We start from the raw sequence: 25,000 nt of genomic DNA, 5'->3' as shown, positions 1-25,000 counted from the left end.
AGTCCAAGATGTTTATAACACATGAGATTATTCAGCAATGCCTTGACAGGGATGACTAATGAGGCCAAAGAGTTCTTTTGGGGTCTCCCCACGTAGATTTAAATCCTGAGAGTAATGGCTTCTTCTGCTCAAGTGTGTGATGGGATTTTGTTTACTTTGCCAGTGCCCCATTTTTAAGCCTATGGCTTTTGATTTCTTTCGATCGATCGATCGATCTTTGCAAAGTAAATAAGTATTCAACTGCGGACTCTTGATTGACATTGCCATCCCTCTGAACTTCAGAAGCATGCGCTTTGGCCTCAAAACTCCTCCTACTTTTGGCGGCAGGAAAAAAAGGCTACAACCCATACACACGCACAAGAAAAGGTTCCCGTAAGCAGCTAATGAGTTGTTGGACTAGAAATCCATTGGGAATTTCCCGCGCAGGTTCGAATCCTGCCAACAACGCGATTCATGTTGTTCCCGTACGGGCCCCTGCTGGCAGGCCATTTGGCTGAAGTAAAGAATCCCTGGTTGGCTTTTGACCAGGGCCAGATTTAGAATATGTATTTTATGAAAGCTAAACTCAAACGGAAGCGCTGCCGACAGACATCACACAGCCCTGCTCTTGACGTTCGGCATGCGAACTGGCAGCGGTGGGATTTAAACCCACGCCTCCGAAGAGACTGGAACCTAAATCCAGCGCCTTAGGCCACTCGGCCACGCTACCTGTTGCTCAGTTGGACAAGAAATGCGACCAGCGAAACCGTGCAAAAAAAGGCGTTTCTATGATAGTAATTATCTTCAAACCATGTTCCGTGTGCATGGAACTTTAGATATCAATTACAGGCGCCGATTTGCGACACGGCACTGCGAAAGCAAGTGTCCTTGTGATGGTGGTATAGTGGTAAGCATAGCTGCCTTCCAAGCAGCTGACCCGGGTTCGAGTCCCGGCCATCGCATGCTGTACTTTTGAGTTATACATGTGTATATGCAGTTTCATTCACAACTAAAGCTCTCAGAGGGCAATGGCCAAACTGTCAAACAGTTGAGTATTAGAGCATTTGAACTAATCCTCTTGGCAGATCGCATGATTGCGGAGTGACAGGTATGAAACAGCCCCATAACATGAATGAGTGAATGCTGTTCACCCACTATAACAAGAATCAACAAAGTACATGACGCTGACGTGAAGTTGAACACGCAACTTTCTGATCTGCAGTCAGACGCGCTACCGTTGCGCCGCAGAGGCAGCCCGAGTGGTCCGGTCCGATGGCGCTGTGTTACGTTATAGAAGAAACGCTCAAATAAGCTCTATTTTCAGAATCAAAAAGGTTTTCTGGCAATTGTCAGTGAACAAAATTCCCAAACTACAAGCGTACTTGGGTGGTAAGGTGCAGCATAGCATTTTAGCCTAAGTCCAAGATGTTTATAACACATGAGATTATTCAGCAACGCCTTGACAGGGATGACTAATGAGGCCAAAGAGTTCTTTTGGGGTCTCCCCACGTAGATTTAAATCCTGAGAGTAATGGCTTCTTCTGCTCAAGTGTGTGATGGGATTTTGTTTACTTTGCCAGTGCCCCATTTTTAAGCCTATGGCTTTTGATTTCTTTCGATCGATCGATCGATCTTTGCAAAGTAAATAAGTATTCAACTGCGGACTCTTGGTTGACATTGCCATCCCTCTGAACTTTAGAAGCATGCGCTTTGGCCTCAAAACTCCTCCTACTTTTGGCGGCAGGAAAAAAAGGCTACAACCCATACACACGCACAAGAAAAGGTTCCGATGGCGCTGTGTTACGTTATAGAAGAAACGCTCAAATAAGCTCTATTTTCAGAATCAAAAAGGTTTTCTGGCAATTGTCAGTGAACAAAATTCCCAAACTACAAGCGTACTTGGGTGGTAAGGTGAAGCATAGCATTTTAGCCTAAGTACAAGATGTTTATAACACATGAGATTATTCAGCAATGCCTTGACAGGGATGACTAATGAGGCCAAAGAGTTCTTTTGGGGTCTCCCCACGTAGATTTAAATCCTGAGAGTAATGGCTTCTTCTGCTCAAGTGTGTGATGGGATTTTGTTTACTTTGCCAGTGCCCCATTTTTAAGCCTATGGCTTTTGATTTCTTTCGATCGATCGATCGATCTTTGCAAAGTAAATAAGTATTCAACTGCGGACTCTTGGTTGACATTGCCATCCCTCTGAACTTTAGAAGCATGCGCTTTGGCCTCAAAACTCCTCCTACTTTTGGCGGCAGGAAAAAAAGGCTACAACTCATACACACGCACAAGAAAAGGTTTCGATGGCGCTGTGTTACGTTATAGAAGAAACGCTCAAATAAGCTCTATTTTCAGAATCAAAAAGGTTTTCTGGCAATTGTCAGTGAACAAAATTCCCAAACTACAAGCGTACTTGGGTGGTAAGGTGCAGCATAGCATTTTAGCCTAAGTCCAAGATGTTTATAACACATGAGATTATTCAGCAATGCCTTGACAGGGATGACTAATGAGGCCAAAGAGTTCTTTTGGGGTCTCCCCACGTAGATTTAAATCCTGAGAGTAATGGCTTCTTCTGCTCAAGTGTGTGATGGGATTTTGTTTACTTTGCCAGTGCCCCATTTTTAAGCCTATGGCTTTTGATTTCTTTCGATCGATCGATCGATCGATCTTTGCAAAGTAAATAAGTATTCAACTGCGGACTCTTGATTGACATTGCCATCCCTCTGAACTTCAGAAGCATGCGCTTTGGCCTCAAAACTCCTCCTACTTTTGGCGGCAGGAAAAAAAGGCTACAACCCATACACACGCACAAGAAAAGGTTCCCGTAAGCAGCTAATGAGTTGTTGGACTAGAAATCCGTTGGGAATTTCCCGCGCAGGTTCGAATCCTGCCAACAACGTGGTTCATGTTGTTCCCGTACGGGCCCCTGCTGGCAGGCCATTTGGCGGAAGTAAAGAATCCCTGGTTGGCTTTTGACCAGGGCCAGATTTAGAATATGTATTTTATGAAAGCTAAACTCAAACGGAAGCGCTGCCGACAGACATCACACAGCCCTGCTCTTGACGTTCGGCATGCGAACTGGCAGCGGTGGGATTTAAACCCACGCCTCCGAAGAGACTGGAACCTAAATCCAGCGCCTTAGACCACTCGGCCACGCTACCTGTTGCTCAGTTGGACAAGAAATGCGACCAGCAAAACCGTGCAAAAAAAGGCGTTTCTATGATAGTAATTATCTTCAAACCATGTTCCGTGTGCATGGAACTTTAGATATCAATTACAGGCGCCGATTTGCGACACGGCACTGCGAAAGCATGTGTCCTTGCGATGGTGGTATAGTGGTAAGCATAGCTGCCTTCCAAGCAGTTGACCCGTGTTCGATTCCCGGCCATCGCATGCTGTACTTTTGAGTTATACATGTGTATATGCAGTTTCATTCACAACTAAAGCTCTCAGAGGGCAATGGCCAAACTGTCAAACAGTTGAGCATTTGAACTATTCCTCTTGGCAGATCGCATGATTGCGGAGTGACAGGTATGAAACAGCCCCATAACATGAATGAGTGAATGCTGTTCACCCACTATAACAAGAATCAACAAAGTACATGACGCTGACGTGAAGTTGAACACGCAACTTTCTGATCTGCAGTCAGACGCGCTACCGTTGCGCCACAGAGGCAGCCCGAGTGGTCCGGTCCGATGGCGCTGTGTTACGTTATAGAAGAAACGCTCAAATAAGCTCTATTTTCAGAATCAAAAAGGTTTTCTGGCAATTGTCAGTGAACAAAATTCCCAAACTACAAGCGTACTTGGGTGGTAAGGTGCAGCATAGCATTTTAGCCTAAGTCCAAGATGTTTATAACACATGAGATTATTCAGCAACGCCTTGACAGGGATGACTAATGAGGCCAAAGAGTTCTTTTGGGGTCTCCCCACGTAGATTTAAATCCTGAGAGTAATGGCTTCTTCTGCTCAAGTGTGTGATGGGATTTTGTTTACTTTGCCAGTGCCCCATTTTTAAGCCTATGGCTTTTGATTTCTTTCGATCGATCGATCTTTGCAAAGTAAATAAGTATTCAACTGCGGACTCTTGATTGACATTGCCATCCCTCTGAACTTCAGAAGCATGCGCTTTGGCCTCAAAACTCCTCCTACTTTTGGCGGCAGGAAAAAAAGGCTACAACCCATACACACGCACAAGAAAAGGTTCCGATGGCGCTGTGTTACGTTATAGAAGAAACGCTCAAATAAGCTCTATTTTCAGAATCAAAAAGGTTTTCTGGCAATTGTCAGTGAACAAAATTCCCAAACTACAAGCGTACTTGGGTGGTAAGGTGCAGCATAGCATTTTAGCCTAAGTCCAAGATGTTTATAACACATGAGATTATTCAGCAATGCCTTGACAGGGATGACTAATGAGGCCAAAGAGTTCTTTTGGGGTCTCCCCACGTAGATTTAAATCCTGAGAGTAATGGCTTCTTCTGCTCAAGTGTGTGATGGGATTTTGTTTACTTTGCCAGTGCCCCATTTTTAAGCCTATGGCTTTTGATTTCTTTCGATCGATCGATCGATCGATCTTTGCAAAGTAAATAAGTATTCAACTGCGGACTCTTGATTGACATTGCCATCCCTCTGAACTTCAGAAGCATGCGCTTTGGCCTCAAAACTCCTCCTACTTTTGGCGGCAGGAAAAAAGGCTACAACCCATACACACGCACAAGAAAAGGTTCCCGTAAGCAGCTAATGAGTTGTTGGACTAGAAATCCGTTGGGAATTTCCCGCGCAGGTTCGAATCCTGCCAACAACGTGGTTCATGTTGTTCCCGTACGGGCCCCTGCTGGCAGGCCATTTGGCGGAAGTAAAGAATCCCTGGTTGGCTTTTGACCAGGGCCAGATTTAGAATATGTATTTTATGAAAGCTAAACTCAAACGGAAGCGCTGCCGACAGACATCACACAGCCCTGCTCTTGACGTTCGGCATGCGAACTGGCAGCGGTGGGATTTAAACCCACGCCTCCGAAGAGACTGGAACCTAAATCCAGCGCCTTAGACCACTCGGCCACGCTACCTGTTGCTCAGTTGGACAAGAAATGCGACCAGCGAAACCGTGCAAAAAAAGGCGTTTCTATGATAGTAATTATCTTCAAACCATGTTCCGTGTGCATGGAACTTTAGATATCAATTACAGGCGCCGATTTGCGACACGGCACTGCGAAAGCATGTGTCCTTGCGATGGTGGTATAGTGGTAAGCATAGCTGCCTTCCAAGCAGTTGACCCGGGTTCGATTCCCGGCCATCGCATGCTGTACTTTTGAGTTATACATGTGTATATGCAGTTTCATTCACAACTAAAGCTCTCAGAGGGCAATGGCCAAACTGTCAAACAGTTGAGCATTTGAACTAATCCTCTTGGCAGATCGCATGATTGCGGAGTGACAGGTATGAAACAGCCCCATAACATGAATGAGTGAATGCTGTTCACCCACTATAACAAGAATCAACAAAGTACATGACGCTGACGTGAAGTTGAACACGCAACTTTCTGATCTGCAGTCAGACGCGCTACCGTTGCGCCACAGAGGCAGCCCGAGTGGTCCGGTCCGATGGCGCTGTGTTACGTTATAGAAGAAACGCTCAAATAAGCTCTATTTTCAGAATCAAAAAGGTTTTCTGGCAATTGTCAGTGAACAAAATTCCCAAACTACAAGCGTACTTGGGTGGTAAGGTGCAGCATAGCATTTTAGCCTAAGTCCAAGATGTTTATAACACATGAGATTATTCAGCAACGCCTTGACAGGGATGACTAATGAGGCCAAAGAGTTCTTTTGGGGTCTCCCCACGTAGATTTAAATCCTGAGAGTAATGGCTTCTTCTGCTCAAGTGTGTGATGGGATTTTGTTTACTTTGCCAGTGCCCCATTTTTAAGCCTATGGCTTTTGATTTCTTTCGATCGATCGATCTTTGCAAAGTAAATAAGTATTCAACTGCGGACTCTTGATTGACATTGCCATCCCTCTGAACTTCAGAAGCATGCGCTTTGGCCTCAAAACTCCTCCTACTTTTGGCGGCAGGAAAAAAAGGCTACAACCCATACACACGCACAAGAAAAGGTTCCGATGGCGCTGTGTTACGTTATAGAAGAAACGCTCAAATAAGCTCTATTTTCAGAATCAAAAAGGTTTTCTGGCAATTGTCAGTGAACAAAATTCCCAAACTACAAGCGTACTTGGGTGGTAAGGTGCAGCATAGCATTTTAGCCTAAGTCCAAGATGTTTATAACACATGAGATTATTCAGCAACGCCTTGACAGGGATGACTAATGAGGCCAAAGAGTTCTTTTGGGGTCTCCCCACGTAGATTTAAATCCTGAGAGTAATGGCTTCTTCTGCTCAAGTGTGTGATGGGATTTTGTTTACTTTGCCAGTGCCCCATTTTTAAGCCTATGGCTTTTGATTTCTTTCGATCGATCGATCGATCTTTGCAAAGTAAATAAGTATTCAACTGCGGACTCTTGGTTGACATTGCCATCCCTCTGAACTTCAGAAGCATGCGCTTTGGCCTCAAAACTCCTCCTACTTTTGGCGGCAGGAAAAAAAGGCTACAACCCATACACACGCACAAGAAAAGGTTCCCGTAAGCAGCTAATGAGTTGTTGTGGCCGAGTGGTTAAGGCGATGGACTAGAAATCCATTGGGAATTTCCCGCGCAGGTTCGAATCCTGCCAACAACGTGGTTCATGTTGTTCCCGTACGGGGCCCCGCTGGCAGGCCATTTGGCGGAAGTAAAGAATCCCTGGTTGGCTTTTGACCAGGGCCAGATTTAGAATATGTATTTTATGAAAGCTAAACTCAAACGGAAGCGCTGCCGACAGACATCACACAGCCCTGCTCTTGACGTTAGGCATGCGAACTGGCAGCGGTGGGATTTAAACCCACGCCTCCGAAGAGACTGGAACCTAAATCCAGCGCCTTAGACCACTCGGCCACGCTACCTGTTGCTCAGTTGGACAAGAAATGCGACCAGCGAAACCGTGCAAAAAAAGGCGTTTCTATGATAGTAATTATCTTCAAACCATGTTCCGTGTGCATGGAACTTTAGATATCAATTACAGGCGCCGATTTGCGACACGGCACTGCGAAAGCATGTGTCCTTGCGATGGTGGTATAGTGGTAAGCATAGCTGCCTTCCATGCAGTTGACCCGTGTTCGATTCCCGGCCATCGCATGCTGTACTTTTGAGTTATACATGTGTATATGCAGTTTCATTCACAACTAAAGCTCTCAGAGGGCAATGGCCAAACTGTCAAACAGTTGAGCATTTGAACTAATCCTCTTGGCAGATCGCATGATTGCGGAGTGACAGGTATGAAACAGCCCCATAACATGAATGAGTGAATGCTGTTCACCCACTATAACAAGAATCAACAAAGTACATGACGCTGACGTGAAGTTGAACACGCAACTTTCTGATCTGCAGTCAGACGCGCTACCGTTGCGCCGCAGAGGCAGCCCGAGTGGTCCGGTCCGATGGCGCTGTGTTACGTTATAGAAGAAACGCTCAAATAAGCTCTATTTTCAGAATCAAAAAGGTTTTCTGGCAATTGTCAGTGAACAAAATTCCCAAACTACAAGCGTACTTGGGTGGTAAGGTGCAGCATAGCATTTTAGCCTAAGTCCAAGATGTTTATAACACATGAGATTATTCAGCAACGCCTTGACAGGGATGACTAATGAGGCCAAAGAGTTCTTTTGGGGTCTCCCCACGTAGATTTAAATCCTGAGAGTAATAGCTTCTTCTGCTCAAGTGTGTGATGGGATTTTGTTTACTTTGCCAGTGCCCCATTTTTAAGCCTATGGCTTTTGATTTCTTTCGATCGATCGATCGATCTTTGCAAAGTAAATAAGTATTCAACTGCGGACTCTTGGTTGACATTGCCATCCCTCTGAACTTCAGAAGCATGCGCTTTGGCCTCAAAACTCCTCCTACTTTTGGCGGCAGGAAAAAAAGGCTACAACCCATACACACGCACAAGAAAAGGTTCCGATGGCGCTGTGTTACGTTATAGAAGAAATGCTCAAATAAGCTCTATTTTCAGAATCAAAAAGGTTTTCTGGCAATTGTCAGTGAACAAAATTCCCAAACTACAAGCGTACTTGGGTGGTAAGGTGCAGCATAGCATTTTAGCCTAAGTCCAAGATGTTTATAACACATGAGATTATTCAGCAACGCCTTGACAGGGATGACTAATGAGGCCAAAGAGTTCTTTTGGGGTCTCCCCACGTAGATTTAAATCCTGAGAGTAATGGCTTCTTCTGCTCAAGTGTGTGATGGGATTTTGTTTACTTTGCCAGTGCCCCATTTTTAAGCCTATGGCTTTTGATTTCTTTCGATCGATCGATCGATCTTTGCAAAGTAAATAAGTATTCAACTGCGGACTCTTGATTGACATTGCCATCCCTCTGAACTTCAGAAGCATGCGCTTTGGCCTCAAAACTCCTCCTACTTTTGGCGGCAGGAAAAAAGGCTACAACCCATACACACGCACAAGAAAAGGTTCCCGTAAGCAGCTAATGAGTTGTTGGACTAGAAATCCGTTGGGAATTTCCCGCGCAGGTTCGAATCCTGCCAACAACGTGGTTCATGTTGTTCCCGTACGGGCCCCTGCTGGCAGGCCATTTGGCGGAAGTAAAGAATCCCTGGTTGGCTTTTGACCAGGGCCAGATTTAGAATATGTATTTTATGAAAGCTAAACTCAAACGGAAGCGCTGCCGACAGACATCACACAGCCCTGCTCTTGACGTTCGGCATGCGAACTGGCAGCGGTGGGATTTAAACCCACGCCTCCGAAGAGACTGGAACCTAAATCCAGCGCCTTAGACCACTCGGCCACGCTACCTGTTGCTCAGTTGGACAAGAAATGCGACCAGCGAAACCGTGCAAAAAAAGGCGTTTCTATGATAGTAATTATCTTCAAACCATGTTCCGTGTGCATGGAACTTTAGATATCAATTACAGGCGCCGATTTGCGACACGGCACTGCGAAAGCATGTGTCCTTGCGATGGTGGTATAGTGGTAAGCATAGCTGCCTTCCAAGCAGTTGACCCGGGTTCGATTCCCGGCCATCGCATGCTGTACTTTTGAGTTATACATGTGTATATGCAGTTTCATTCACAACTAAAGCTCTCAGAGGGCAATGGCCAAACTGTCAAACAGTTGAGCATTTGAACTAATCCTCTTGGCAGATCGCATGATTGCGGAGTGACAGGTATGAAACAGCCCCATAACATGAATGAGTGAATGCTGTTCACCCACTATAACAAGAATCAACAAAGTACATGACGCTGACGTGAAGTTGAACACGCAACTTTCTGATCTGCAGTCAGACGCGCTACCGTTGCGCCACAGAGGCAGCCCGAGTGGTCCGGTCCGATGGCGCTGTGTTACGTTATAGAAGAAACGCTCAAATAAGCTCTATTTTCAGAATCAAAAAGGTTTTCTGGCAATTGTCAGTGAACAAAATTCCCAAACTACAAGCGTACTTGGGTGGTAAGGTGCAGCATAGCATTTTAGCCTAAGTCCAAGATGTTTATAACACATGAGATTATTCAGCAACGCCTTGACAGGGATGACTAATGAGGCCAAAGAGTTCTTTTGGGGTCTCCCCACGTAGATTTAAATCCTGAGAGTAATGGCTTCTTCTGCTCAAGTGTGTGATGGGATTTTGTTTACTTTGCCAGTGCCCCATTTTTAAGCCTATGGCTTTTGATTTCTTTCGATCGATCGATCGATCTTTGCAAAGTAAATAAGTATTCAACTGCGGACTCTTGGTTGACATTGCCATCCCTCTGAACTTCAGAAGCATGCGCTTTGGCCTCAAAACTCCTCCTACTTTTGGCGGCAGGAAAAAAAGGCTACAACCCATACACACGCACAAGAAAAGGTTCCCGTAAGCAGTTAATGAGTTGTTGTGGCCGAGTGGTTAAGGCGATGGACTAGAAATCCATTGGGAATTTCCCGCGCAGGTTCGAATCCTGCCAACAACGTGGTTCATGTTGTTCCCGTACGGGGCCCCGCTGGCAGGCCATTTGGCGGAAGTAAAGAATCCCTGGTTGGCTTTTGACCAGGGCCAGATTTAGAATATGTATTTTATGAAAGCTAAACTCAAACGGAAGCGCTGCCGACAGACATCACACAGCCCTGCTCTTGACGTTAGGCATGCGAACTGGCAGCGGTGGGATTTAAACCCACGCCTCCGAAGAGACTGGAACCTAAATCCAGCGCCTTAGACCACTCGGCCACGCTACCTGTTGCCCAGTTGGACAAGAAATGCGACCAGCGAAACCGTGCAAAAAAAGGCGTTTCTATGATAGTAATTATCTTCAAACCATGTTCCGTGTGCATGGAACTTTAGATATCAATTACAGGCGCCGATTTGCGACACGGCACTGCGAAAGCATGTGTCCTTGCGATGGTGGTATAGTGGTAAGCATAGCTGCCTTCCATGCAGTTGACCCGTGTTCGATTCCCGGCCATCGCATGCTGTACTTTTGAGTTATACATGTGTATATGCAGTTTCATTCACAACTAAAGCTCTCAGAGGGCAATGGCCAAACTGTCAAACAGTTGAGCATTTGAACTAATCCTCTTGGCAGATCGCATGATTGCGGAGTGACAGGTATGAAACAGCCCCATAACATGAATGAGTGAATGCTGTTCACCCACTATAACAAGAATCAACAAAGTACATGGCGCTGACGTGAAGTTGAACACGCAACTTTCTGATCTGCAGTCAGACGCGCTACCGTTGCGCCGCAGAGGCAGCCCGAGTGGTCCGGTCCGATGGCGCTGTGTTACGTTATAGAAGAAACGCTCAAATAAGCTCTATTTTCAGAATCAAAAAGGTTTTCTGGCAATTGTCAGTGAACAAAATTCCCAAACTACAAGCGTACTTGGGTGGTAAGGTGCAGCATAGCATTTTAGCCTAAGTCCAAGATGTTTATAACACATGAGATTATTCAGCAACGCCTTGACAGGGATGACTAATGAGGCCAAAGAGTTCTTTTGGGGTCTCCCCACGTAGATTTAAATCCTGAGAGTAATAGCTTCTTCTGCTCAAGTGTGTGATGGGATTTTGTTTACTTTGCCAGTGCCCCATTTTTAAGCCTATGGCTTTTGATTTCTTTCGATCGATCGATCGATCTTTGCAAAGTAAATAAGTATTCAACTGCGGACTCTTGGTTGACATTGCCATCCCTCTGAACTTCAGAAGCATGCGCTTTGGCCTCAAAACTCCTCCTACTTTTGGCGGCAGGAAAAAAAGGCTACAACCCATACACACGCACAAGAAAAGGTTCCGATGGCGCTGTGTTACGTTATAGAAGAAATGCTCAAATAAGCTCTATTTTCAGAATCAAAAAGGTTTTCTGGCAATTGTCAGTGAACAAAATTCCCAAACTACAAGCGTACTTGGGTGGTAAGGTGCAGCATAGCATTTTAGCCTAAGTCCAAGATGTTTATAACACATGAGATTATTCAGCAACGCCTTGACAGGGATGACTAATGAGGCCAAAGAGTTCTTTTGGGGTCTCCCCACGTAGATTTAAATCCTGAGAGTAATGGCTTCTTCTGCTCAAGTGTGTGATGGGATTTTGTTTACTTTGCCAGTGCCCCATTTTTAAGCCTATGGCTTTTGATTTCTTTCGATCGATCGATCGATCTTTGCAAAGTAAATAAGTATTCAACTGCGGACTCTTGGTTGACATTGCCATCCCTCTGAACTTTAGAAGCATGCGCTTTGGCCTCAAAACTCCTCCTACTTTTGGCGGCAGGAAAAAAAGGCTACAACCCATACACACGCACAAGAAAAGGTTCCGATGGCGCTGTGTTACGTTATAGAAGAAACGCTCAAATAAGCTCTATTTTCAGAATCAAAAAGGTTTTCTGGCAATTGTCAGTGAACAAAATTCCCAAACTACAAGCGTACTTGGGTGGTAAGGTGCAGCATAGCATTTTAGCCTAAGTCCAAGATGTTTATAACACATGAGATTATTCAGCAATGCCTTGACAGGGATGACTAATGAGGCCAAAGAGTTCTTTTGGGGTCTCCCCACGTAGATTTAAATCCTGAGAGTAATGGCTTCTTCTGCTCAAGTGTGTGATGGGATTTTGTTTACTTTGCCAGTGCCCCATTTTTAAGCCTATGGCTTTTGATTTCTTTCGATCGATCGATCGATCGATCGATCTTTGCAAAGTAAATAAGTATTCAACTGCGGACTCTTGATTGACATTGCCATCCCTCTGAACTTCAGAAGCATGCGCTTTGGCCTCAAAACTCCTCCTACTTTTGGCGGCAGGAAAAAAAGGCTACAACCCATACACACGCACAAGAAAAGGTTCCCGTAAGCAGCTAATGAGTTGTTGGACTAGAAATCCGTTGGGAATTTCCCACGCAGGTTCGAATCCTGCCAACAACGTGGTTCATGTTGTTCCCGTACGGGCCCCTGCTGGCAGGCCATTTGGCGAAAGTAAAGAATCCCTGGTTGGCTTTTGACCAGGGCCAGATTTAGAATATGTATTTTATGAAAGCTAAACTCAAACGGAAGCGCTGCCGACAGACATCACACAGCCCTGCTCTTGACGTTCGGCATGCGAACTGGCAGCGGTGGGATTTAAACCCACGCCTCCGAAGAGACTGGAACCTAAATCCAGCGCCTTAGACCACTCGGCCACGCTACCTGTTGCTCAGTTGGACAAGAAATGCGACCAGCGAAACCGTGCAAAAAAAGGCGTTTCTATGATAGTAATTATCTTCAAACCATGTTCCGTGTGCATGGAACTTTAGATATCAATTACAGGCGCCGATTTGCGACACGGCACTGCGAAAGCATGTGTCCTTGCGATGGTGGTATAGTGGTAAGCATAGCTGCCTTCCAAGCAGTTGACCCGTGTTCGATTCCCGGCCATCGCATGCTGTACTTTTGAGTTATACATGTGTATATGCAGTTTCATTCACAACTAAAGCTCTCAGAGGGCAATGGCCAAACTGTCAAACAGTTGAGCATTTGAACTAATCCTCTTGGCAGATCGCATGATTGCGGAGTGACAGGTATGAAACAGCCCCATAACATGAATGAGTGAATGCTGTTCACCCACTATAACAAGAATCAACAAAGTACATGACGCTGACGTGAAGTTGAACACGCAACTTTCTGATCTGCAGTCAGACGCGCTACCGTTGCGCCGCAGAGGCAGCCCGAGTGGTCCGGTCCGATGGCGCTGTGTTACGTTATAGAAGAAACGCTCAAAAAAGCTCTATTTTCAGAATCAAAAAGGTTTTCTGGCAATTGTCAGTGAACAAAATTCCCAAACTACAAGCGTACTTGGGTGGTAAGGTGCAGCATAGCATTTTAGCCTAAGTCCAAGATGTTTATAACACATGAGATTATTCAGCAACGCCTTGACAGGGATGACTAATGAGGCCAAAGAGTTCTTTTGGGGTCTCCCCACGTAGATTTAAATCCTGAGAGTAATAGCTTCTTCTGCTCAAGTGTGTGATGGGATTTTGTTTACTTTGCCAGTGCCCCATTTTTAAGCCTATGGCTTTTGATTTCTTTCGATCGATCGATCGATCTTTGCAAAGTAAATAAGTATTCAACAGCGGACTCTTGGTTGACATTGCCATCCCTCTGAACTTCAGAAGCATGCGCTTTGGCCTCAAAACTCCTCCTACTTTTGGCGGCAGGAAAAAAAGGCTACAACCCATACACACGCACAAGAAAAGGTTCCGATGGCGCTGTGTTACGTTATAGAAGAAACGCTCAAATAAGCTCTATTTTCAGAATCAAAAAGGTTTTCTGGCAATTGTCAGTGAACAAAATTCCCAAACTACAAGCGTACTTGGGTGGTAAGGTGCAGCATAGCATTTTAGCCTAAGTCCAAGATGTTTATAACACATGAGATTATTCAGCAACGCCTTGACAGGGATGACTAATGAGGCCAAAGAGTTATTTTGGGGTCTCCCCACGTAGATTTAAATCCTGAGAGTAATGGCTTCTTCTGCTCAAGTGTGTGATGGGATTTTGTTTACTTTGCCAGTGCCCCATTTTTAAGCCTATGGCTTTTGATTTCTTTCGATCGATCGATCGATCTTTGCAAAGTAAATAAGTATTCAACTGCGGACTCTTGGTTGACATTGCCATCCCTCTGAACTTTAGAAGCATGCGCTTTGGCCTCAAAACTCCTCCTACTTTTGGCGGCAGGAAAAAAAGGCTACAACCCATACACACGCACAAGAAAAGCAGCTAATGAGTTGTTGTGGCCGAGTGGTTAAGGCGATGGACTAGAAATCCATTGGGAATTTCCCGCGCAGGTTCGAATCCTGCCAACAACGTGGTTCATGTTGTTCCCGAACGGGCCCCTGCTGGCAGGCCATTTGGCTGAAGTAAAGAATCCCTGGTTGGCTTTTGACCAGGGCCAGATTTAGAATATGTATTTTATGAAAGCTTAACTCAAACGGAAGCGCTGCCGACAGACATCACACAGCCCTGCTCTTGACGTTCGGCATGCGAACTGGCAGCGGTGGGATTTAAACCCACGCCTCCGAAGAGACTGGAACCTAAATCCAGCGCCTTAGACCACTCGGCCACGCTACCTGTTGCTCAGTTGGACAAGAAATGCGACCAGCGAAACCGTGCAAAAAAAGGCGTTTCTATGATAGTAATTATCTTCAAACCATGTTCCGTGTGCATGGAACTTTAGATATCAATTACAGGCGCCGATTTGCGACACGGCACTGCGAAAGTATGTGTCCTTGCGATGGTGGTATAGTGGTAAGCATAGCTGCCTTCCAAGCAGTTAACCCGGGTTCGAGTCCCGGCCATCGCATGCTGTACTTTTGAGTTATACATGTGTATATGCAGTTTCATTCACAACTAAAGCTCTCAGAGGGCAATGGCCAAACTGTCAAACAGTTGAGTATTAGAGCATTTGAACTAATCCTCTTGGCAGATCGCATGATTGCGGAGTGACAGGTATGAAACAGCCCCATAACATGAATGAGTGAATGCTGTTCACCCACTATAACAAGAATCAACAAAGTACATGACGCTGACGTGAAGTTGAACACGCAACTTTCTGATCTGCAGTCAGACGCGCTACCGTTGCGCCGCAGAGGCAGCCCGAGTGGTCCGGTCCGATGGCGCTGTGTTACGTTATAGAAGAAACGCTCAAATAAGCTCTATTTTCAGAATCAAAAAGGTTTTCTGGCAATTGTCAGTGAACAAAATTCCCAAACTACAAGCGTACTTGGGTGGTAAGGTGCAGCATAGCATTTTAGCCTAAGTCCAAGATGTTTATAACACATGAGATTATTCAGCAACGCCTTGACAGGGATGACTAATGAGGCCAAAGAGTTCTTTTGGGGTCTCCCCACGTAGATTTAAATCCTGAGAGTAATGGCTTCTTCTGCTCAAGAGTGTGATGGGATTTTGTTTACTTTGCCAGTGCCCCATTTTTAAGCCTATGGCTTTTGATTTCTTTAGATCGATCGATCGATCTTTGCAAAGTAAATAAGTATTCAACTGCGGACTCTTGGTTGACAATGCCATCCCTCTGAACTTTAGAAGCATGCGCTTTGGCCTCAAAACTCCTCCTACTTTTGGCGGCAGGAAAAAAAGGCTACAACCCATACACACGCACAAGAAAAGGTTCCGATGGCGCTGTGTTACGTTATAGAAGAAACGCTCAAATAAGCTCTATTTTCAGAATCAAAAAGGTTTTCTGGCAATTGTCAGTGAACAAAATTCCCAAACTACAAGCGTACCTGGGTGGTAAGGTGCAGCATAGCATTTTAGCCTAAGTCCAAGATGTTTATAACACATGAGATTATTCAGCAACGCCTTGACAGGGATGACTAATGAGGCCAAAGAGTTCTTTTGGGGTCTCCCCACGTAGATTTAAATCCTGAGAGTAATGGCTTCTTCTGCTCAAGAGTGTGATGGGATTTTGTTTACTTTGCCAGTGCCCCATTTTTAAGCCTATGGCTTTTGATTTCTTTCGATCGATCGATCGATCTTTGCAAAGTAAATAAGTATTCAACTGCGGACTCTTGGTTGACAATGCCATCCCTCTGAACTTTAGAAGCATGCGCTTTGGCCTCAAAACTCCTCCTACTTTTGGCGGCAGGAAAAAAAGGCTACAACCCATACACACGCACAAGAAAAGGTTCCGATGGCGCTGTGTTACGTTATAGAAGAAACGCTCAAATAAGCTCTATTTTCAGAATCAAAAAGGTTTATCTGGCAATTGTCAGTGAACAAAATTCCCAACTACAAGCGTACTTGGGTGGTAAGGTGCAGCATAGCATTTTAGCCTAAGTCCAAGATGTTTATAACACATGAGATTATTCAGCAACGCCTTGACAGGGATGACTAATGAGGCCAAAGAGTTCTTTTGGGGTCTCCCCACGTAGATTTAAATCCTGAGAGTAATGGCTTCTTCTGCTCAAGTGTGTGATGGGATTTTGTTTACTTTGCCAGTGCCCCATTTTTAAGCCTATGGCTTTTGATTTCTTTCGATCGATCGATCGATCTTTGCAAAGTAAATAAGTATTCAACTGCGGACTCTTGATTGACATTGCCATCCCTCTGAACTTCAGAAGCATGCGCTTTGGCCTCAAAACTCCTCCTACTTTTGGCGGCAGGAAAAAAAGGCCACAACCCATACACACGCACAAGAAAAGGTTCCCGTAAGCAGCTAATGAGTTGTTGTGGCCGAGTGGTTAAGGCGAGGGACTAGAAATCCATTGGGAATTTCCCGCGCAGGTTCGAATCCTGCCAACAACGTGGTTCATGTTGTTCCCGTACGGGCCCCTGCTGGCAGGCCATTTGGCGGAAGTAAAGAATCCCTGGTTGGCTTTTGACCAGGGCCAGATTTAGAATATGTATTTTATGAAAGCTAAACTCAAACGGAAGCGCTGCCGACAGACATCACACAGCCCTGCTCATGACGTTTGGCATGCGAACTGGCAGCGGTGGGATTTAAACCCACGCCTCCAAAGAGACTGGAACCTAAATCCAGCGCCTTAGACCACTCGGCCACGCTACCTGTTGCTCAGTTGGACAAGAAATGCGACCAGCGAAACCGTGCAAAAAAAGGCGTTTCTATGATAGTAATTATCTTCAAACCATGTTCCGTGTGCATGGAACTTTAGATATCAATTACAGGCGCCGATTTGCGACACGGCACTGCGAAAGCAAGTGTCCTTGCGATGGTGGTATAGTGGTAAGCATAGCTGCCTTCCAAGCAGTTAACCCGGGTTCGAGTCCCGGCCATCGCATGCTGTACTTTTGAGTTATACATGTGTATATGCAGTTTCATTCACAACTAAAGCTCTCAGAGGGCAATGGCCAAACTGTCAAACAGTTGAGTATTAGAGCATTTGAACTAATCCTCTTGGCAGATCGCATGATTGCGGAGTGACAGGTATGAAACAGCCCCATAACATGAATGAGTGAATGCTGTTCACCCACTATAACAAGAATCAACAAAGTACATGACGCTGACGTGAAGTTGAACACGCAACTTTCTGATCTGCAGTCAGACGCGCTACCGTTGCGCCGCAGAGGCAGCCCGAGTGGTCCGGTCCGATGGCGCTGTGTTACGTTATAGAAGAAACGCTCAAATAAGCTCTATTTTCAGAATCAAAAAGGTTTTCTGGCAATTGTCAGTGAACAAAATTCCCAAACTACAAGCGTACTTGGGTGGTAAGGTGCAGCATAGCATTTTAGCCTAAGTCCAAGATGTTTATAACACATGAGATTATTCAGCAACGCCTTGACAGGGATGACTAATGAGGCCAAAGAGTTCTTTTGGGGTCTCCCCACGTAGATTTAAATCCTGAGAGTAATGGCTTCTTCTGCTCAAGAGTGTGATGGGATTTTGTTTACTTTGCCAGTGCCCCATTTTTAAGCCTATGGCTTTTGATTTCTTTCGATCGATCGATCGATCTTTGCAAAGTAAATAAGTATTCAACTGCGGACTCTTGGTTGACAATGCCATCCCTCTGAACTTTAGAAGCATGCGCTTTGGCCTCAAAACTCCTCCTACTTTTGGCGGCAGGAAAAAAAGGCTACAACCCATACACACGCACAAGAAAAGGTTCCGATGGCGCTGTGTTACGTTATAGAAGAAACGCTCAAATAAGCTCTATTTTCAGAATCAAAAAGGTTTTCTGGCAATTGTCAGTGAACAAAATTCCCAAACTACAAGCGTACTTGGGTGGTAAGGTGCAGCATAGCATTTTAGCCTAAGTCCAAGATGTTTATAACACATGAGATTATTCAGCAACGCCTTGACAGGGATGACTAATGAGGCCAAAGAGTTCTTTTGGGGTCTCCCCACGTAGATTTAAATCCTGAGAGTAATGGCTTCTTCTGCTCAAGAGTGTGATGGGATTTTGTTTACTTTGCCAGTGCCCCATTTTTAAGCCTATGGCTTTTGATTTCTTTCGATCGATCGATCGATCTTTGCAAAGTAAATAAGTATTCAACTGCGGACTCTTGGTTGACAATGCCATCCCTCTGAACTTTAGAAGCATGCGCTTTGGCCTCAAAACTCCTCCTACTTTTGGCGGCAGGAAAAAAAGGCTACAACCCATACACACGCACAAGAAAAGGTTCCGATGGCGCTGTGTTACGTTATAGAAGAAACGCTCAAATAAGCTCTATTTTCAGAATCAAAAAGGTTTTCTGGCAATTGTCAGTGAACAAAATTCCCAAACTACAAGCGTACTTGGGTGGTAAGGTGCAGCATAGCATTTTAGCCTAAGTCCAAGATGTTTATAACACATGAGATTATTCAGCAACGCCTTGACAGGGATGACTAATGAGGCCAAAGAGTTCTTTTGGGGTCTCCCCACGTAGATTTAAATCCTGAGAGTAATGGCTTCTTCTGCTCAAGTGTGTGATGGGATTTTGTTTACTTTGCCAGTGCCCCATTTTTAAGCCTATGGCTTTTGATTTCTTTCGATCGATCGATCGATCTTTGCAAAGTAAATAAGTATTCAACTGCGGACTCTTGATTGACATTGCCATCCCTCTGAACTTCAGAAGCATGCGCTTTGGCCTCAAAACTCCTCCTACTTTTGGCGGCAGGAAAAAAAGGCTACAACCCATACACACGCACAAGAAAAGGTTCCCGTAAGCAGCTAATGAGTTGTTGTGGCCGAGTGGTTAAGGCGATGGACTAGAAATCCATTGGGAATTTCCCGCGCAGGTTCGAATCCTGCCAACAACGTGGTTCATGTTGTTCCCGTACGGGCCCCTGCTGGCAGGCCATTTGGCGGAAGTAAAGAATCCCTGGTTGGCTTTTGACCAGGGCCAGATTTAGAATATGTATTTTATGAAAGCTAAACTCAAACGGAAGCGCTGCCGACAGACATCACACAGCCCTGCTCTTGACGTTTGGCATGCGAACTGGCAGCGGTGGGATTTAAACCCACGCCTCCAAAGAGACTGGAACCTAAATCCAGCGCCTTAGACCACTCGGCCACGCTACCTGTTGCTCAGTTGGACAAGAAATGCGACCAGCGAAACCGTGCAAAAAAAGGCATTTCTATGATAGTAATTATCTTCAAACCATGTTCCGTGTGCATGGAACTTTAGATATCAATTACAGGCGCCGATTTGCGACACGGCACTGCGAAAGCAAGTGTCCTTGCGATGGTGGTATAGTGGTAAGCATAGCTGCCTTCCAAGCAGTTGACCTGGGTTCGAGTCCCGGCCATCGCATGCTGTACTTTTGAGTTATACATGTGTATATGCAGTTTCATTCACAACTAAAGCTCTCAGAGGGCAATGGCCAAACTGTCAAACAGTTGAGTATTAGAGCATTTGAACTAATCCTCTTGGCAGATCGCATGATTGCGGAGTGACAGGTATGAAACAGCCCCATAACATGAATGAGTGAATGCTGTTCACCCACTATAACAAGAATCAACAAAGTACATGACGCTGACGTGAAGTTGAACACGCAACTTTCTGATCTGCAGTCAGACGCGCTACCGTTGCGCCGCAGAGGCAGCCCGAGTGGTCCGGTCCGATGGCGCTGTGTTACGTTATAGAAGAAACGCTCAAATAAGCTCTATTTTCAGAATCAAAAAGGTTTTCTGGCAATTGTCAGTGAACAAAATTCCCAAACTACAAGCGTACTTGGGTGGTAAGGTGCAGCATAGCATTTTAGCCTAAGTCCAAGATGTTTATAACACATGAGATTATTCAGCAACGCCTTGACAGGGATGACTAATGAGGCCAAAGAGTTCTTTTGGGGTCTCCCCACGTAGATTTAAATCCTGAGAGTAATGGCTTCTTCTGCTCAAGAGTGTGATGGGATTTTGTTTACTTTGCCAGTGCCCCATTTTTAAGCCTATGGCTTTTGATTTCTTTCGATCGATCGATCGATCTTTGCAAAGTAAATAAGTATTCAACTGCGGACTCTTGGTTGACAATGCCATCCCTCTGAACTTTAGAAGCATGCGCTTTGGCCTCAAAACTCCTCCTACTTTTGGCGGCAGGAAAAAAAGGCTACAACCCATACACACGCACAAGAAAAGGTTCCGATGGCGCTGTGTTACGTTATAGAAGAAACGCTCAAATAAGCTCTATTTTCAGAATCAAAAAGGTTTTCTGGCAATTGTCAGTGAACAAAATTCCCAAACTACAAGCGTACTTGGGTGGTAAGGTGCAGCATAGCATTTTAGCCTAAGTCCAAGATGTTTATAACACATGAGATTATTCAGCAACGCCTTGACAGGGATGACAAATGAGGTTAAAGAGTTCTTTTGGGGTCTCCCCACGTAGATTTAAATCCTGATAGTAATGGCTTCTTCTGCTCAAGAGTGTGATGGGATTTTGTTTACTTTGCCAGTGCCCCATTTTTAAGCCTATGGCTTTTGATTTCTTTCGATCGATCGATCGATCTTTGCAAAGTAAATAAGTATTCAACTGCGGACTCTTGGTTGACAATGCCATCCCTCTGAACTTTAGAAGCATGCGCTTTGGCCTCAAAACTCCTCCTACTTTTGGCGGCAGGAAAAAAAGGCTACAACCCATACACACGCACAAGAAAAGGTTCCGATGGCGCTGTGTTACGTTATAGAAGAAACGCTCAAATAAGCTCTATTTTCAGAATCAAAAAGGTTTTCTGGCAATTGTCAGTGAACAAAATTCCCAAACTACAAGCGTACTTGGGTGGTAAGGTGCAGCATAGCATTTTAGCCTAAGTCCAAGATGTTTATAACACATGAGATTATTCAGCAACGCCTTGACAGGGATGACTAATGAGGCCAAAGAGTTCTTTTGGGGTCTCCCCACGTAGATTTAAATCCTGAGAGTAATGGCTTCTTCTGCTCAAGTGTGTGATGGGATTTTGTTTACTTTGCCAGTGCCCCATTTTTAAGCCTATGGCTTTTGATTTCTTTCGATCGATCGATCGATCTTTGCAAAGTAAATAAGTATTCAACTGCGGACTCTTGATTGACATTGCCATCCCTCTGAACTTTAGAAGCATGCGCTTTGGCCTCAAAACTCCTCCTACTTTTGGCGGCAGGAAAAAAAGGCTACAACCCATACACACGCACAAGAAAAGGTTCCGATGGCGCTGTGTTACGTTATAGAAGAAACGCTCAAATAAGCTCTATTTTCAGAATCAAAAAGGTTTTCTGGCAATTGTCAGTGAACAAAATTCCCAAACTACAAGCGTACTTGGGTGGTAAGGTGCAGCATAGCATTTTAGCCTAAGTCCAAGATGTTTATAACACATGAGATTATTCAGCAACGCCTTGACAGGGATGACAAATGAGGTTAAAGAGTTCTTTTGGGGTCTCCCCACGTAGATTTAAATCCTGAGAGTAATGGCTTCTTCTGCTCAAGAGTGTGATGGGATTTTGTTTACTTTGCCAGTGCCCCATTTTTAAGCCTATGGCTTTTGATTTCTTTCGATCGATCGATCGATCTTTGCAAAGTAAATAAGTATTCAACTGCGGACTCTTGGTTGACAATGCCATCCCTCTGAACTTTAGAAGCATGCGCTTTGGCCTCAAAACTCCTCCTACTTTTGGCGGCAGGAAAAAAAGGCTACAACCCATACACACGCACAAGAAAAGGTTCCGATGGCGCTGTGTTACGTTATAGAAGAAACGCTCAAATAAGCTCTATTTTCAGAATCAAAAAGGTTTTCTGGCAATTGTCAGTGAACAAAATTCCCAAACTACAAGCGTACTTGGGTGGTAAGGTGCAGCATAGCATTTTAGCCTAAGTCCAAGATGTTTATAACACATGAGATTATTCAGCAACGCCTTGACAGGGATGACTAATGAGGCCAAAGAGTTCTTTTGGGGTCTCCCCACGTAGATTTAAATCCTGAGAGTAATGGCTTCTTCTGCTCAAGTGTGTGATGGGATTTTGTTTACTTTGCCAGTGCCCCATTTTTAAGCCTATGGCTTTTGATTTCTTTCGATCGATCGATCGATCTTTGCAAAGTAAATAAGTATTCAACTGCGGACTCTTGATTGACATTGCCATCCCTCTGAACTTCAGAAGCATGCGCTTTGGCCTCAAAACTCCTCCTACTTTTGGCGGCAGGAAAAAAAGGCTACAACCCATACACACGCACAAGAAAAGGTTCCCGTAAGCAGCTAATGAGTTGTTGTGGCCGAGTGGTTAAGGCGATGGACTAGAAATCCATTGGGAATTTCCCGCGCAGGTTCGAATCCTGCCAACAACGTGGTTCATGTTGTTCCCGTACGGGCCCCTGCTGGCAGGCCATTTGGCGGAAGTAAAGAATCCCTGGTTGGCTTTTGACCAGGGCCAGATTTAGAATATGTATTTTATGAAAGCTAAACTCAAACGGAAGCGCTGCCGACAGACATCACACAGCCCTGCTCTTGACGTTTGGCATGCGAACTGGCAGCGGTGGGATTTAAACCCACGCCTCCAAAGAGACTGGAACCTAAATCCAGCGCCTTAGACCACTCGGCCACGCTACCTGTTGCTCAGTTGGACAAGAAATGCGACCAGCGAAACCGTGCAAAAAAAGGCATTTCTATGATAGTAATTATCTTCAAACCATGTTCCGTGTGCATGGAACTTTAGATATCAATTACAGGCGCCGATTTGCGACACGGCACTGCGAAAGCAAGTGTCCTTGCGATGGTGGTATAGTGGTAAGCATAGCTGCCTTCCAAGCAGTTGACCCGGGTTCGAGTCCCGGCCATCGCATGCTGTACTTTTGAGTTATACATGTGTATATGCAGTTTCATTCACAACTAAAGCTCTCAGAGGGCAATGGCCAAACTGTCAAACAGTTGAGTATTAGAGCATTTGAACTAATCCTCTTGGCAGATCGCATGATTGCGGAGTGACAGGTATGAAACAGCCCCATAACATGAATGAGTGAATGCTGTTCACCCACTATAACAAGAATCAACAAAGTACATGACGCTGACGTGAAGTTGAACACGCAACTTTCTGATCTGCAGTCAGACGCGCTACCGTTGCGCCGCAGAGGCAGCCCGAGTGGTCCGGTCCGATGGCGCTGTGTTACGTTATAGAAGAAACGCTCAAATAAGCTCTATTTTCAGAATCAAAAAGGTTTTCTGGCAATTGTCAGTGAACAAAATTCCCAAACTACAAGCGTACTTGGGTGGTAAGGTGCAGCATAGCATTTTAGCCTAAGTCCAAGATGTTTATAACACATGAGATTATTCAGCAACGCCTTGACAGGGATGACTAATGAGGCCAAAGAGTTCTTTTGGGGTCTCCCCACGTAGATTTAAATCCTGAGAGTAATGGCTTCTTCTGCTCAAGAGTGTGATGGGATTTTGTTTACTTTGCCAGTGCCCCATTTTTAAGCCTATGGCTTTTGATTTCTTTCGATCGATCGATCGATCTTTGCAAAGTAAATAAGTATTCAACTGCGGACTCTTGGTTGACAATGCCATCCCTCTGAACTTTAGAAGCATGCGCTTTGGCCTCAAAACTCCTCCTACTTTTGGCGGCAGGAAAAAAAGGCTACAACCCATACACACGCACAAGAAAAGGTTCCGATGGCGCTGTGTTACGTTATAGAAGAAACGCTCAAATAAGCTCTATTTTCAGAATCAAAAAGGTTTTCTGGCAATTGTCAGTGAACAAAATTCCCAAACTACAAGCGTACTTGGGTGGTAAGGTGCAGCATAGCATTTTAGCCTAAGTCCAAGATGTTTATAACACATGAGATTATTCAGCAACGCCTTGACAGGGATGACTAATGAGGCCAAAGAGTTCTTTTGGGGTCTCCCCACGTAGATTTAAATCCTGAGAGTAATGGCTTCTTCTGCTCAAGAGTGTGATGGGATTTTGTTTACTTTGCCAGTGCCCCATTTTTAAGCCTATGGCTTTTGATTTCTTTCGATCGATCGATCGATCTTTGCAAAGTAAATAAGTATTCAACTGCGGACTCTTGGTTGACAATGCCATCCCTCTGAACTTTAGAAGCATGCGCTTTGGCCTCAAAACTCCTCCTACTTTTGGCGGCAGGAAAAAAAGGCTACAACCCATACACACGCACAAGAAAAGGTTCCGATGGCGCTGTGTTACGTTATAGAAGAAACGCTCAAATAAGCTCTATTTTCAGAATCAAAAAGGTTTTCTGGCAATTGTCAGTGAACAAAATTCCCAAACTACAAGCGTACTTGGGTGGTAAGGTGCAGCATAGCATTTTAGCCTAAGTCCAAGATGTTTATAACACATGAGATTATTCAGCAACGCCTTGACAGGGATGACTAATGAGGCCAAAGAGTTCTTTTGGGGTCTCCCCACGTAGATTTAAATCCTGAGAGTAATGGCTTCTTCTGCTCAAGTGTGTGATGGGATTTTGTTTACTTTGCCAGTGCCCCATTTTTAAGCCTATGGCTTTTGATTTCTTTCGATCGATCGATCGATCTTTGCAAAGTAAATAAGTATTCAACTGCGGACTCTTGATTGAC

The 25,000-nt window shown here is 44.9% G+C and overlaps 28 non-coding genes across 28 annotated transcripts; 17 read left to right on the top strand and 11 right to left on the bottom strand.

Moving 5' to 3' along the window:
- Positions 1-627: 627 nt before the first annotated feature.
- On the bottom strand, positions 628-709 carry trnal-uag (transfer RNA leucine (anticodon UAG)). Its single transcript has one exon. It is a non-coding gene; the product is annotated as a tRNA-Leu (tRNA).
- A 160-nt stretch (positions 710-869) lies between these two features.
- Positions 870-941, top strand: trnag-ucc (transfer RNA glycine (anticodon UCC)). Its single transcript has one exon. It is a non-coding gene; the product is annotated as a tRNA-Gly (tRNA).
- A 2,120-nt stretch (positions 942-3,061) lies between these two features.
- trnal-uag (transfer RNA leucine (anticodon UAG)) lies at positions 3,062-3,143 on the bottom strand. Its single transcript has one exon. It is a non-coding gene; the product is annotated as a tRNA-Leu (tRNA).
- Positions 3,144-3,303: 160 nt separating this feature from the next.
- Positions 3,304-3,375, top strand: trnag-ucc (transfer RNA glycine (anticodon UCC)). Its single transcript has one exon. It is a non-coding gene; the product is annotated as a tRNA-Gly (tRNA).
- Positions 3,376-4,965: 1,590 nt separating this feature from the next.
- trnal-uag (transfer RNA leucine (anticodon UAG)) lies at positions 4,966-5,047 on the bottom strand. The gene has a single exon. It is a non-coding gene; the product is annotated as a tRNA-Leu (tRNA).
- A 160-nt stretch (positions 5,048-5,207) lies between these two features.
- trnag-ucc (transfer RNA glycine (anticodon UCC)) lies at positions 5,208-5,279 on the top strand. Its single transcript has one exon. It is a non-coding gene; the product is annotated as a tRNA-Gly (tRNA).
- Positions 5,280-6,626: 1,347 nt separating this feature from the next.
- Positions 6,627-6,708, top strand: trnas-aga (transfer RNA serine (anticodon AGA)). Its single transcript has one exon. It is a non-coding gene; the product is annotated as a tRNA-Ser (tRNA).
- A 180-nt stretch (positions 6,709-6,888) lies between these two features.
- trnal-uag (transfer RNA leucine (anticodon UAG)) lies at positions 6,889-6,970 on the bottom strand. The gene has a single exon. It is a non-coding gene; the product is annotated as a tRNA-Leu (tRNA).
- A 160-nt stretch (positions 6,971-7,130) lies between these two features.
- Positions 7,131-7,202, top strand: trnag-ucc (transfer RNA glycine (anticodon UCC)). The gene has a single exon. It is a non-coding gene; the product is annotated as a tRNA-Gly (tRNA).
- A 1,590-nt stretch (positions 7,203-8,792) lies between these two features.
- Positions 8,793-8,874, bottom strand: trnal-uag (transfer RNA leucine (anticodon UAG)). Its single transcript has one exon. It is a non-coding gene; the product is annotated as a tRNA-Leu (tRNA).
- A 160-nt stretch (positions 8,875-9,034) lies between these two features.
- Positions 9,035-9,106, top strand: trnag-ucc (transfer RNA glycine (anticodon UCC)). Its single transcript has one exon. It is a non-coding gene; the product is annotated as a tRNA-Gly (tRNA).
- Positions 9,107-9,940: 834 nt separating this feature from the next.
- On the top strand, positions 9,941-10,022 carry trnas-aga (transfer RNA serine (anticodon AGA)). Its single transcript has one exon. It is a non-coding gene; the product is annotated as a tRNA-Ser (tRNA).
- Positions 10,023-10,202: 180 nt separating this feature from the next.
- On the bottom strand, positions 10,203-10,284 carry trnal-uag (transfer RNA leucine (anticodon UAG)). Its single transcript has one exon. It is a non-coding gene; the product is annotated as a tRNA-Leu (tRNA).
- A 160-nt stretch (positions 10,285-10,444) lies between these two features.
- On the top strand, positions 10,445-10,516 carry trnag-ucc (transfer RNA glycine (anticodon UCC)). Its single transcript has one exon. It is a non-coding gene; the product is annotated as a tRNA-Gly (tRNA).
- A 2,116-nt stretch (positions 10,517-12,632) lies between these two features.
- Positions 12,633-12,714, bottom strand: trnal-uag (transfer RNA leucine (anticodon UAG)). The gene has a single exon. It is a non-coding gene; the product is annotated as a tRNA-Leu (tRNA).
- A 160-nt stretch (positions 12,715-12,874) lies between these two features.
- trnag-ucc (transfer RNA glycine (anticodon UCC)) lies at positions 12,875-12,946 on the top strand. Its single transcript has one exon. It is a non-coding gene; the product is annotated as a tRNA-Gly (tRNA).
- A 1,340-nt stretch (positions 12,947-14,286) lies between these two features.
- Positions 14,287-14,368, top strand: trnas-aga (transfer RNA serine (anticodon AGA)). The gene has a single exon. It is a non-coding gene; the product is annotated as a tRNA-Ser (tRNA).
- A 180-nt stretch (positions 14,369-14,548) lies between these two features.
- trnal-uag (transfer RNA leucine (anticodon UAG)) lies at positions 14,549-14,630 on the bottom strand. Its single transcript has one exon. It is a non-coding gene; the product is annotated as a tRNA-Leu (tRNA).
- A 160-nt stretch (positions 14,631-14,790) lies between these two features.
- trnag-ucc (transfer RNA glycine (anticodon UCC)) lies at positions 14,791-14,862 on the top strand. The gene has a single exon. It is a non-coding gene; the product is annotated as a tRNA-Gly (tRNA).
- Positions 14,863-16,738: 1,876 nt separating this feature from the next.
- Positions 16,739-16,820, top strand: trnas-aga (transfer RNA serine (anticodon AGA)). The gene has a single exon. It is a non-coding gene; the product is annotated as a tRNA-Ser (tRNA).
- A 180-nt stretch (positions 16,821-17,000) lies between these two features.
- trnal-uag (transfer RNA leucine (anticodon UAG)) lies at positions 17,001-17,082 on the bottom strand. The gene has a single exon. It is a non-coding gene; the product is annotated as a tRNA-Leu (tRNA).
- Positions 17,083-17,242: 160 nt separating this feature from the next.
- trnag-ucc (transfer RNA glycine (anticodon UCC)) lies at positions 17,243-17,314 on the top strand. The gene has a single exon. It is a non-coding gene; the product is annotated as a tRNA-Gly (tRNA).
- Positions 17,315-19,190: 1,876 nt separating this feature from the next.
- Positions 19,191-19,272, top strand: trnas-aga (transfer RNA serine (anticodon AGA)). Its single transcript has one exon. It is a non-coding gene; the product is annotated as a tRNA-Ser (tRNA).
- Positions 19,273-19,452: 180 nt separating this feature from the next.
- trnal-uag (transfer RNA leucine (anticodon UAG)) lies at positions 19,453-19,534 on the bottom strand. Its single transcript has one exon. It is a non-coding gene; the product is annotated as a tRNA-Leu (tRNA).
- Positions 19,535-19,694: 160 nt separating this feature from the next.
- On the top strand, positions 19,695-19,766 carry trnag-ucc (transfer RNA glycine (anticodon UCC)). The gene has a single exon. It is a non-coding gene; the product is annotated as a tRNA-Gly (tRNA).
- Positions 19,767-22,676: 2,910 nt separating this feature from the next.
- On the top strand, positions 22,677-22,758 carry trnas-aga (transfer RNA serine (anticodon AGA)). Its single transcript has one exon. It is a non-coding gene; the product is annotated as a tRNA-Ser (tRNA).
- A 180-nt stretch (positions 22,759-22,938) lies between these two features.
- trnal-uag (transfer RNA leucine (anticodon UAG)) lies at positions 22,939-23,020 on the bottom strand. The gene has a single exon. It is a non-coding gene; the product is annotated as a tRNA-Leu (tRNA).
- Positions 23,021-23,180: 160 nt separating this feature from the next.
- On the top strand, positions 23,181-23,252 carry trnag-ucc (transfer RNA glycine (anticodon UCC)). Its single transcript has one exon. It is a non-coding gene; the product is annotated as a tRNA-Gly (tRNA).
- The last annotated feature ends 1,748 nt before the right edge of the window (positions 23,253-25,000 follow it).

This window comes from Eucyclogobius newberryi, unplaced genomic scaffold (genome assembly GCF_026437365.1).
Source record: "Eucyclogobius newberryi isolate DKJ021-1_F unplaced genomic scaffold, fEucNew1.0.hap1 SCAF_11, whole genome shotgun sequence".
NCBI lineage: Eukaryota > Metazoa > Chordata > Actinopteri > Gobiiformes > Gobiidae > Eucyclogobius > Eucyclogobius newberryi.
The sequence above is the reverse complement of the archived record's forward strand: the minus strand, read 5'-3'. Positions and strand labels throughout refer to the sequence as shown.